Below are 13,782 nucleotides of genomic sequence, written 5' to 3'. Positions count from 1 at the left end.
ACGATCAAGTGTTCTGGGATTCCCATTCTTCTCAGAGTCAGCCACAGTTTGTTATGATCTACACAGTCAAATGCCTTTGCATAGTCAATGAAACAGGTAGACATTCCTCTGGTATTCCCTGCTTTCAGCCAAGATCCATCTAACATCAGCTACCACGACTCCTTCTGAAACCAGCCTGGACTTCTGGTAGTTCTCTGTTGATGTGCTGTTCCAGTTGTTTTTGGATAAATTTCCTCTAGGTTTTCTAATTTATCAGAATATAGCTTTTCATAGTATTCCAATATTATTGTTTTAATTTCATCTGTTCTATTGTGATGTCACCTCTATCATTTCTTAATCAAGTTATCTGTGTCTTCTATGTTTTTTTCTTTTGTTAAGTTTACCAGTGGTCTGTCGATTTTACTGACCTTTTCAAAAAATTAGCTCCTAGTTTTATTGATGGTTTCAATTGTTTGGCTGTTTCCTCATTGATTTCAGCTCTTGTCATTAGAATTCCTTTTCTTCTAGAGACTGTAGGATTAGATTATTGTTCGTTTTCTAGTTGATGAAGGTATTGAGATAGATCATTGATTTTTATTCTTTCTTCCTTTTTAATGTGTGTGCCTGTGGTTTTTTTATGCTCTATTTTTATTTTCATTTGTTTCAAGGAACTTTTAAATGTCATTCTTTATTTCTTTAATAACCCAATCATGTTCTAGCACAGAGTTATTTAGCTTCCATATGGATTATTTGGTAAGCTTTATGCTCCTGTGGTTAATTTCTAGTTTTATGGCAATGTGATCTGAGAAGATACTTTGTATTATTTCAGTGTCTTTTTAATTTGTTGAGGCTTCCTTTATGCCCTAATATATGTGTGATTGATTCTGAAGGACGTACCATGTGCGCTTAAGAATAAAGTGAATTGAGGTTATTTGGTTGCGGTTCCCTGCACACAAGGTCAAGTTGTCTGATTGTGCATCTTTGTTGAGTTTCTTTTGGGTTGACCTAACCTTTGATTATAGTGGTGTGTTGAAATCTCCTACCACTATTGTGGTGTTGTCTATTTCTTTCTTTGATTCTGTCAACCATTGTTTTATGTGTTTTGCAAGTCTTTCATTTGGCACATAAGTGTTGACTAAGATTATCTCTTTTTGATCTATTGTCTTTAATCAGTATGTAATGTCCTTCCTTATCTTTTATGGTGGTTTTAATTCTGAAATCTATTTTATCAGAGATTAGTATTGCTACTCCTGCTGTTTTGAGGTTGCCATTTATTTGTTATATTTTTTCCAGCCTTTGATTTTGTGTTTGTCTTTCTCTTCTTTTCTCAGATTTGTCTCTTCTAGGCAACATATTAATGGGCTTTGGGTTTTTGTCCGTTCTGCTACTCTTTTACTCTTAATTGGTGCATTTAGTCCATTCATATTGTTGTTGTTGTGGATTACCACCGAGTCAAAGTTTATAGAGTTTCCAGAGGCATGTTGTTTATCAAGTGGATGTCAGGCCAGGTTTTACTTTTGCCATTTTGCAGTGTTTCTTTTTCTGTTGTTCCCGGTCCATGCACTTTCCTTTGGCATCCCCGTGTGAATGACTTCACTTGAAATTTCTAGTAGTGTTGGTCTTGTTTCCACAAATTCTTTAAGTTCTTTCTTTTCTCCAATGGATCTAATTTATCCTTCATAGTTATTTGATGGAGGGCTTTGCTGGGTATAGGATCCTTGCCTGGCAATTGTTTTCTTTCAACATGCTGTATATGCCATCCCATTAACTTCTAGTTCACATTGTTTCTGCTGAGAAAGCAGAACTTAATCTAGTTGTTTTCCTTTGTTAGTGACTCTGGTTTTCTCATGCTGCTTTTAGAATTCTATCGTTATATTTTAATCTGGATAATTTGATTATGATATGTCTTCATGTTTTTTCTTTTTGGGTCTAGTCTATTTTTTTGCAGTGCTTCTTGAATGTAGATTGTCATGTTCTTCAAAATACCTGGAAGTTTTCTTCTAGTACCTCTTTCACAGTTTTCTCAGGGATTTCCTTGTAATTCCCCTGTTCTGGAATTCTAGTCATATATATGTTATTCCATTTGATATCATCTCCCATGATTCTAATATTTTCTTCATTGCCTTTATGTCTCATCTCTGATTTTGTTTTCTAGTATGTTTTCAGTTAGGTTTTGTCTTCTAACTTACTGATTTCTTCAGTTCTACTTTTTTGTGCTACCAGTATGTTGAACACTTCTGTCATTTTGGTCTTAATATTCTGGATTGCATTTTCATGCTTTTCTGTTATTTCTCTTATTGTGTTGCTGTACCCTATCTATCTTGTACTGATATTTTAATTTCTTGTACCTCTTTTTCTATATTATCATTTTTTTCTTCCATCTTTTTCATTTACTTCCATAGCTGTTCAAGTTGTTCCTCATCAATATATTTCTCCTGGACTGTTGTCTCTGGATTATTTGCTTTCTTATTTGCTTCTTCTATCATTTGCATCTTCTTCTGTAACTGTTCAAATAACTCCACATCAACATAGTTCTCTGGTTCTCTCTATCAGGTATATTCTTTGGTTCTACTTTTTCAGGAAAATGATTATTTTGGATTTTTTTTTATATTAACGGAGACAGACTGCTGCTTTTCTGACATTATGTGAGTCTTGGTAAATGTTAGGTTATTGTAAGTATATAGTGACCCAGAATAAGACAATGTTTTGTGAAGGACCTGTATATTTATGTTTCTTTTTTCTTTCTTTTTTTTTTAGGAAAGAAATTTTCATCTTTATTTCCATTATCATGAACTGAAGTTCAGCATTTCTTTTCATTCTGAAGGTAGAAAAGAAACCAGAGGCATACTAGCTTCACCTGGGACTATGTCTGTGCCACCAATAAAAATCACAGCTATTTCTGTACCTTTTTACAGTTACTGCAGGTATCCTGAAATATTTTTTTATACTCCTCATATATCTTTGACGTTGTGACAGTTATTGGAACCATGTTAGTAAAATTCAAATTTAATTGTACTCATATAGAGTTAAATCACCAAAAATGTTTTGATACTTCTTAATTAAAGGGCTCTGGTGGCGATTAAAACAAGCTTGGAAGCAGGAGTGGCATCCACTTGTTTCTTTCTTTAGAAGTGATCCCCCCAAAGTACCTGAGTGGGAAACAAAAAAGCCTCTTTTTCCCTTCCAGCTCTGGCTTCTTTACCTCACTTGGGCTGCTCCAGCTTTCTTACTCCATTATGCTTTCACTTAAGGGGCCCCACATGGTTTAGTAAAGGAGCAGTGATCCCCCCAAAGTACTGTGGATGCCATGCAGCACCACTGCTTCCTTTCACCTCAGTCTTTTTCTTGTGGAGTCCCTACAGGATTCTGTAAACTTTTGCTATACGAGACCTTTGTCTGAAATGGTATTTCAGTTGGCAGTGGTAAGAATTCTTTGTTGTATTGACGTTGAGATGTAATCCATATAGAAGGCTATATATATATTCTTTGATTTTGTGCAGCAAGTACTTCAAGTTCTTCTCACTTCCAGGAAGCAAGGTTGTGTTATCTGCATAATGCAGGTGAATCTTCCTCTGATCTTGATACCACATTCCTCATCATAGAGTCCAGCTTCTGGAAAATTTGCTCAGCATACTGATTTCTATGGTTATATGAATAAATGAATAATAGGTATGGAGAGAGAATATAACTCTGACACACCCCCTTCTTAATTTTAAACTATGTAGTGTACAACCAGAGACAAAAAGGAGAAAATAAAGGACTTTGGTGGGAAATTGCTCAAACATGCAAGTAAGAAGCATTAATAATAATGAGCAACTTCAAATGCAAAAGTTAGGAATGAGAAAGAAGGATCAGTAGTTGGAAAATATGCATTTGGTGGCAGAAATGAGGCTCAAGATAGAATGATAGAATTCTGTACAATCAATGATTTATTCATACCTTTCATAAGAAATACAATGGCAACTATAAACATGGACTTCACCTAATGTTTTACAAGGAATTAAATCTGTGGGAATTATATCTATACAAATTGATTACATGTGGGGGGGAAATCATTGGAGAAGATTAACATCAGCTGTGAAAACTAGGCCAGGTGCTGATTGTGGAACAAACCATCAAACTACTCATATGCAAGTTCTAATTGAAGCTAAAGAAAATGAAATAAAACACACAAGAATCAAAGTTTGACCTAGAGTCTATCCCATGTGAATTTCAAAACCATCTCAGGAACATGTTTGAGGCCTTGAACACTAATGAGCGAAGACCAGATGAGCTGTGGGAAAATATAAAGAAAATCATCCATGAAGAATGCAAAAGGTTATTACAAAGACAGAGAAAGAAGAAAATACCAAAATGGATGCAGAAGAGACTCTTAATATTGTACTAAAGCACTGAAAAGCCAAAGCAGAGGGAAGAAATCAAGAAATTAAGGAATTGAATAGAAGATTTCAAAGGGCAGCTCTGGAAGACCAAGCAGAGTATTATAATGTGCAAACACCTGGAGTCATAAAATAAAAAGGGATTAACTTGCTTGGCATTTCTTTCTTTTTTTCCACTCTTACAATAAATTTTAGTTTATCTTACATTTTACAGAAGTCTATGAACAGTTTTTAAAAAGCACCTCTCTACCCCATCACATTTCTTTGACAGCTGTTAAAGTAGGCAAGAAGTATATCAACAGCTTGAGTATCAGCAGCTTGCAAGGATTTCACAGTTCAACTGAACCACATGCCAAAGACTGTGCCAGCTTTTCTATCTTGCTTTCCCGCCCCCCCCGCCCCATCTTGCTTTAATACAATGGTACATCCACTCTAGTGGTAAATCTGTCCAGCCAAATCTCCACAATACTCTTTGCAAAATTAGTGGTGATTAGCAAATTAGTTAGCTTTGGCATGGAGCTGTGCTTGAATGCCCATGATAGCCTGAAAGCCAGTTTTTATGCTGGCAACAATCGTTCAGCAGTTCTTAAGCTGAAGGAACTGAAGAACAAATTCACGCCTCAAATTGCAATACTTAAGGATGCTATTGCAGAATGTTGAATGACCCAAGATGCTTTAAAAGAAGATGGAAGGAGTACACAGAGTCACTGTACCAAAAAGAATTGACTTACAGAGAAGAATTTAATGAAATAGTGTTTGATGAAGAGGCAAAGGTGATGAAAGAAAAAGTTCAAGCTGCTTTGTAGGAATTGGAAAAATAAAGGCCCCAGGAATTGATGGAATACCAATTGACATTTTAACAAAGAGATGCAACCCTGGACGTGCTCTTGAGGTTTTGCCAAGAAAATTGGAGGACAGCTACCTGACCCACTGACTGGAAGAGATCCATCCATATTTATTCCCATTCCAAAAAGAGATGATCTGACATCGTGGAAATCATTGAACAATGTCACTAAAATCACTTACAAGCAAGATCCTATTGAAGATTATAAAAAAACTACTATAACAGTACATTGAAAAAGAACTGCCAGATGTGCAAGGGGGATTAAAAGAGGCCATGGTATGGCCAACAGAAACATGAAGAAATGTTCAAAATTACTAGCAATGAGAGAGGTGCAAATCAAAACCACAATGAGAAACCATCTTACCCCAGTAGCAGTGGCAAAGACTAGCAGAGCAGCAAATAATAAATGTTGAAGAGGCTGTAGAGAGGTGGGACAATGTTGGTGGCATTGTAAAATACATCCACTCTGGAAGACATTTGGTGTTTCCTCAAAAAGTTGAACATACAAACTCCTTATGACCCAGCTATTCCAATACTAGGAAATTAGAACTGAGACACAAATGGAGATATTTACATCAATGTTCATAGCAGCATTATTCACCATCGCAAGATTATGGAAATAACACAAATACAACAGAATGGATGAGAAATTGTGGGTCAGTCTATGAGTTGGTTGCAACTCAACCATACACAACACCAAAGGACAATGATGTATTCCACATTTTGTTTTCCTTTATTCACATTGTGTTACACCAAAGGACAATGATGTGTTCCACACTTTGCTTTCCTTTATTCACAATGTGTTTCATACAGTTATTCACACAATGCATTTTTATGTACAAAAAAATTATTGTTGTTCTTATGTGCTGTCGAATCGCTTGTGACTCATAGCGACCCTATGCACAACGCCCTAAACTCTGCTCTGCCCTGTGCCAATCGCACCGTCTCTGATACGCCCATCCCAATTACCCTAGTCACTGAATCAATCCACCTCATAGAGGGCCTTCCCCTCCTGTGCTGTCCCTCCACCCTACCAAGCATGATGTACCTCTCCAAGGACCTGTTCCTCCTTACAACAAGTCCAAAATCTGTTAGACAGCGCCTCAGAATCCTTGCCTCCAAGGAGCCGCCCGGTTTGACCCTTTCCAGGATGAATCTGTTTTCCTAGCAGTCCATGGTATGTACCCTCAATACTCTTCTCCAGCACCACAGCTCAAAGGCATCAATTCTCCTTCTATCCTCCTTAATCATTGTCCAACTCTCTGATCCATAACAAGCGATTGCAAAGACCATGGCCTGTATCAGACGCACCTTAGTCTCCAGACAATTATATATAATATGATATCATTATATATTCATCCTTATGCTTTTATTCATTAAAAAGTCCAGTTTATTAGATATCCCAATGTTCACAGGTGATTTCCTTTTCCCCCCTCTTATCTACATTCATCCATATTTTTCTCTGTCATGAATGTACAATTCCTGGTGTAAGAAATATTTTAAAAAAAATAAAGTGAAGCAGAAGCATTTTATTTATAGCATTTGTAAGAGGAAATATTTAGGTTTGGGAGAAAACAAAACAAAAACCCAAGTGTTATTGTTGTTATGTACCTTTGAGTCAGAGTTGACTTGTAATTGATCCTTCAGCAGGTTTTCAGAGACAGTAAACTAGCATAGGAGACAATTGCTCATCTTTCTTTCATGAAACAGCTTGTGAATTTGAATCCTTTGCTTTTGGGCTGAGAGCACAATTTCTTACCACTATGCTATCAGCACCCTCTTCCCATAAAAAAAAAACAAAAAACAACAAAATCCCACAAATAGGATTCTTCAGTGTCCCCTATAACAATGATTACTGTGCACTGACCTTTCCACTCTGTGTTGAAAAGTTGTTTATTAACCTGTGTAATTCTTCTAAAATAAGTCTTAAGGCTTCCTTTCTTGTGATGTCAAATCTTCATTGTAGGAAGCCTTTTCTGTGTAGATATTTAAGCCTTATTACTTGAGCTAATTTCAGTTATATTGAAGATTTCTGTGTTCTATTTTCAAACAAGCATGTTCAAAATTATTTAACAGGTAAAACCTGTTACAATTAACCTACTAAAAATATTTAACAGGTAAATGTTTTTTACTCTGTTAGTTTCTAAGTTACAAAAACTGGACAATAATGCACTATAAATTATAGTTTTGTGGACACAGAAAAAACTGTATCCATTCAGTCGTCCAGCAGTAATATTTATCAGACACTTAATATAGCATTAAACAAAATAAATGTATTCTCCACCTTCATGAAAAAGTGAAATTGCAGTTGTGACCAGAAGAGTGAAGGAGATTAAGAATAGCTGAAAAGTTGGGGAGAATACTACTCCAGGAAGAAAACTAGTTTATACAACTTTTCTGAAGCATGAAAAGAGCTTAAAAGGCTTTAAAATCTGGAATGAAATGAGTAAGGAGGAATATGGCTGGAATATAGTGAGGAGTGAGGAGGAAAGTGAAGGAAAATAGAGACTGCAGCTAAATCATCCTCGGCCTTATAAGTATGACACTCTTAAGCCTAATAAAGAGTCTTGGTGACACAGTAGTTAAAATACTTGGCTATTAATAAAAGGTCTGCATTCCAAACACACCAGCCCCTCCACAGGAGAAAGATAAAGGGGTCTGCTTCCTTAAAGTTTTGCCAGCTAGGACAGTTCTCTGCCTTATAGGATTGGTATGAGTTGGAATCTACTTGACAAGAATGAGTTTGGTTTTACTGAGAGAGTTTAAGCACAATACAAAGCAATTTGAAGTGATGACATAATCACTTTCCAAAACTTCCTTTGCCATAATTAGAGATACTAAATTTTATAGAATACTTGAAAGTTTTCAAAGCCTATTGACTCACACTTTCCTCCCACATCATGTTGGGTAGATATAATTTTCTCCACATTTTTGAAGTAGAAACCAAAGTGTGCCTAATACTAATTAAACTCACAAAAGATCATACACTTATTAGGAAGTGCAATCAGTCCTCTAGTTGAGTTCTTCTAACTCCAAACTTTATATTCTCCTTACATCATCCTTTCATCAGTATTTGAAACTTTAATCTTAAAAATAAGATGACTCTTTTGAGGTCCAATTAACCTTCTTAATCAATCTCATTGTTAAGAACTGTTGAATGGTTTCTTCTTATGGTGATCTCATGCATAACAACAACAAAAGCACTGCCTGGTTCTGTGCTATCCTATCATTGCTGTTTGAGACCATTATGTCAACCACTATGCCTATTCTCACTGAGGTTCTTCCTATTTTTCACTTTGTCCACTACCAAGCATAATGTCCTCTTAGGGGACTGTTGCCTCTTGAGGGCATGTCCAAACTATATGAGATGAAATCTAACATCCTGAAATGTAAGTAACATTCTGGCTGCACTTCCATTGACTCAATTCTTGCAGTCCGCAATTTTCAATGTTATTTAACAACATCATGATACAAAGGAATCACTTCTTTGATCCTCCTCATTTGATCTTATTTTCATATGCATATGAGGAAGTAAAAAGATCACAACTTGGGTCAGGCATATCTTAGTCCTCAAAGTGTTATCTTTGCTCTTTAACATTTTATAGAGCTCCTATGCAACAGGTTTGCCCAATGCAATATATTGTTTGATTTCTTGGCTGCTTTACTGCTAATTCATGGGCATAGATTATTGAGTCAAATAAAATGAAATCCTTGACAACTTTAGTCTTTTCTCCATTTGATTATTTTCCAACATAATCTTGTTTATTGATCCAATTATGAGGATTTTTAGCTTGTTTAGGTTAAACTGTAATCCATAAGGAAGGTTGTAATCTTTGCTCTTTTTCAGTAAGTGTTTCAAGTTCTCTTCACATTAAGAAGGCAAGGTTGCGCTGCTCATGATCCTTGGTCTTGTGCCTTTCATTCAATAAAAATCAAAGAAAATTAAAAAAAAAAAAAAGAAGGCAAGGTTGCATCATTGGCATATCACAAGTGCCTAAAGAATCTTCTACTCCTAGTTCCACTTTCTTCAAAAAGTCTAGCTTCTTGGATTATTTGTTCAGCATACAACACTGACACACACCTTTCCTGATTTTAAACCTTGGAAAATTCCCTTGTTCTATTTAATAACTACCTCTTGGTCTATGTACAAGTACCATGAAGTGTTTAAGAATTTTAATTTTTTTTGCAATGTTAGTCACACTTGTTATGGTGCACACATTTGAATGCCTTTGCATAGTCAATAAAATGCATCTTTCTGGTACATTCTACTTTCTGTTACTTTATCATTCTCTGGTATTATGGTATCTTGTACATTATATTGATATTTAAAATACTAGCAATGTCACTCATAGTAAATAGGTTTCAACAGAACTCCCAGGCTAAGACACACTATAGAAAAGGTCCTGGTGGTCTATTTCCAAAAAATGGTCAGTGAAAAATTTTTATAAATAGCATTGCCTAATATAGTCCTGGAAGATTATTTCCTCAAGCCATCAAGTAGATTGTCATCAAGGTCATCACAGTGATCCTGTGAGAATGAGTAGAACTGTTCCTCCGTAGGGTTTCCAGAGATACTAATCTTTTTTACAAAAGCAGATTGTCTCACCATTCCCCCACGGCTGACTAGTAAATTTAAAACGTCTACCTTTTCATTCACAGCTCACTGCTAATTCATTGTGCTCTCAAAGCTCCTTCTCAGGTTTAACGGCACTTTAAATATAACTGAGGAAGAGCTGTCTCCTCGTAACACAGATGGACAAAAACATTTGGGACCTTCATTTACTAGCACAGCATAACTCACTATAGGAAGAAACAGCTCTAAATATTAATTATCAGAATGTGCAATGTACAAGGTATGAATTTGGGAACAATGGAAGGGGTAAAAAAGGAAATAGATAACAGTAGAAGGCCCTAGATAGAGAGGGGGGAAACTATGAAGCAAAACTAAAAAAAATACAAAAGTGATTTGGATTGCTAACCTGATAGACAGTTGAAAACTCCTAGATTATAGTCCTTGTTCTTAGGTGCCACCAAGTCAGGTATGACTCATAGAGACCCTGTGAACAACAGATCTGACCCCTGTCCTATCCTATACCATCCTCATCATCTCTGACATACTTGAATCCATTGTTACAGTCACTGTGTTAATTCATCTCATTGATGATTGTACTCTCTTTCACTGACTCTCCAACATTCCAAGCATGATGTCCTTCTCCAAGGACCTGACCCTCCTAACAAAATGCTCAAAATAGGTGACATGAAGCTTCACTATCTTTGCCTCCAAGGAGTACCCTGGCTGAACCTTCTGCAAGGCATACCTGTTTGTTCTTTTGTCACACCAGGAGATATTCAGTACTCTTCTCCAATGCCAGAGTTCAAAAATGTTGATTTTTCTTCTGTCATCCTTAGTCATTGTCCAACTTTCAGAAGTATAACAAGTAATTGAAAAGACCATGGCTTGAACCAGAGCCATCTTTAATCTAATTCGTCTTTAAATTGAAATCATTGCTCCTTAATGCCTTAGAGAGGTCCTTGGCAGTAGGTTTAACCATTCAATACACCTTTTGATGTCCTTCCTGACTGCTGGTGCCAAGCGTGTTGAATGGGAATTCAAGCAAGATGAAATAACTGATAACTTCAATCTTCTCTTCATCGTAATGTTGTTTGCAGACCCAGTGGGGAAGATTTTTGTCTTCTTGATGTTGAGATTCAATCCATACCGAAAGCAAGCATTTCAAGATATCTTCACTTTCAGTAAACAAAGTTGTGTCTTCTACATAATGCAAATTATGGAAGAGTCTTCCTCTAATCCTGATGCCACATTCTTCTTAATAAACTTCAGCCTCTCAAATTATTTTCTCAGCAAAGAGATTGAATAAGTATGGAGAAAGGACACAATCCTCATGCACACCTTTCTTGATTTTAAATCATGTAGTGTTGCCTTACTGTGTTCTAATGACAGCTTCTTGGTCTAAGTATAGATTTTACATAAGTACAATTTAAGCATTCTGGGATTCTCAGTCTTCTCAATGTTATACATAATGTGTTATGATCGACACAACATCAAATGCCTTTGCATAGTCAATAAAAAACAAATCTACATCCTTCTGGTATTCTCTGCTTTTCAGTCTGTTTCCATGGCCTTTTTTAAACCCAACTTGAAATTATGATAGTTCTCTATCAATATACTGTTCATGCACGTGATATTAATAACATTGTTCGTTTCCACATTTTGTTGTATAACTTTTTTGAGAATGTGGACAAACATGGATCTCTTCTAGTCAGTTGCCTGTGTCATTGAATGATGAGAGCATATCCAGGGTTGCATCTGTTTGTGGAAACACTATGGCCCTTAGTCATTTACCTAAAACAAAATTCAATTCCATGGCTCAACACGAGGGAGGCCCAGTGTTTGCCAAAGAATAAAGCTAAAAAGCAGGAAAGGGTACGATAGAAGGAGTAATGAAAAGAAAAATCACAGTTAAGAATATAGAAGCATCTAGTTATGTTGTGGGTATTGTAATTAATGTTAAAAAACAAAATCTGCGTTCAATGATGGCATGGAAAATAATTTGCTTTGTAAACTTTAACTCAAATCACAAGAAAGTAAATGAAGCATACCTCTTGAGGATAGATACCCTAAGCCTTAATGAACTGATATTTGTCATTTTGAATCGGACAATCATATGATCTACTCTGCCGGGAATGATAAATTAAGAAGAAATGTCATCGCATTCACTATCAAAAAGAACATACTTTCTTAATAGGAAAAATAAAAAGTTCCATAAATTGATAGAAAAGGTCGAGTGTTCCACTTAGGAGAAGTCAGACAAATAATGGATTATTTGTACAAGATGAACTTTACTCTCTACAGCTAATGCTGTTTTCCAGAAGTTTTATTATGAAAAATGAAAATATAATGAAACAAAATAGAAAAAGGTTAAGGTAGATACACACTAAATTGGGTACAATAGCTAATACAAGTAAACACCACAAAATGGAAAGCACTTACCAGTAACTCAAATACAATCAATTATTAGAAAATATTTTCCATAGAGATGGTTTTAATAGATGCTGTAGCTAAATAAAAAAGACCTCTTCAAAAGTATGCACAAAACTCTGGAATATGATTTGTACATACAGATAAAAACTATCTGCAAGTCTGTATTTATGTATTAAGTGCACAATTCATTTACTTTGTCTATTCTCATGATTGATGTGGATAGCTAAATGATTGAGTGAACCAAAGCAATCATCATCAATCTTCAGGATGGCCAAAATGAATAAAATGACTGTACCTAATTCAACAAGTTAAGAAATCAAGTGAACAAGTAGTTGTCTAGCACAGACTATATTCCCAGAAATGTTCCAGGTGCTTATATGGGTTACACAAAGTTAGAAGACATTGTCTGAGCCTTCAATTAACCTATCATTTTGTTGAAGTCACAAATTTTCAAAACTAAAACTATCAGTATCCAAGTGCATTGCCACTGTTTTGTTGACTCCAACTCTTGAGGACCCTGTGTGCAACAGAATGTCACCTTCACAATTATTGATATTTTACAGTTTATTGTTATGGTCCCAAAACCAGTATAAATCATGAGGGCAGGTATTTCCTTTGCCTTTGTCAGCCCTCTACTTTGCTAATGTATTAAAAAATCTGGCTAATTTTTGGAAGTAAATTAGCAGATCTTCCTGCCTATTTTTTTTGCTTAGTCTAGAAGTTCTACCATATGAACTACATGAAATATGTCTACTATAGGTGACTTTGCTGGAATTTGAAATAACAATGCTACAGCTTCCACTGTCATAGAATTAGGTAAGTTGGCAACAAGTGGTGGAAATCCACGTATACAATATTCTATGTAGCACAGTTTACATAGCTCTAGAAAAAAGATTGGTATAATCCAGGCTAAGCACATTAATTTGAATATCAGTAAAATATACAACTCAAATTGTTGAAGAAGGGAGAAAGACTCAAACAATTGTTTATTGTTTCTCAAAGGATAATTTTCTTCTTTATTCTGGAAATAGTACTTAATTCTTGTTGGGGAAAACTACTCTCACTTATGCTCAGCCTAGTGCTTTGGTTGCATTGGACAAATCTGTTGTCAAGGATTTCTTTAAAGTACTAAAGAGTAAGAATGTCAGCTTAAAGAATAGGATGTGCCTATTCCCAGCTGTAGTATTTTCAAGTTATTTGTATACATGTGAAACTTAGACAATGAATAAAGATTATCAAATAAGAGTTGATGTCTTTGAATTGTGGAATTGATGAGGAGTAATGAACATACCTCCAACTGGAACAAGAACAAACAAATCTGTCTTGGAGGAAGTGCAAGCAGGGTTCCCCTTAGAAGTTTTGCTGTTGTTGTTATTATGTGCCGTCGAGTCCCTTGCAACTCATAGAGACCCTATGTAAAACAGCCCTAAACTCTGCTGTGTCCTGTGCCAATCGCACTGTCTCTGACACTCCCATCCCTATTATCCCAGTCACTGAATCAATCCACCTCATAGAGGGCCTTCCCCTCCTGCGCTGTCCCTGCACCCTCCCAAGCATGATGTCCTTCTCCAAGGACC

The sequence above is a fragment of the Elephantulus edwardii genome, unplaced genomic scaffold, assembly GCF_000299155.1.
Source record: "Elephantulus edwardii isolate Elephantulus edwardi_28Jun2011 unplaced genomic scaffold, EleEdw1.0 scaffold00083, whole genome shotgun sequence".
Taxonomy (NCBI): Eukaryota; Metazoa; Chordata; class Mammalia; order Macroscelidea; family Macroscelididae; genus Elephantulus; species Elephantulus edwardii.
This window is presented reverse-complemented; position numbering follows the sequence as displayed.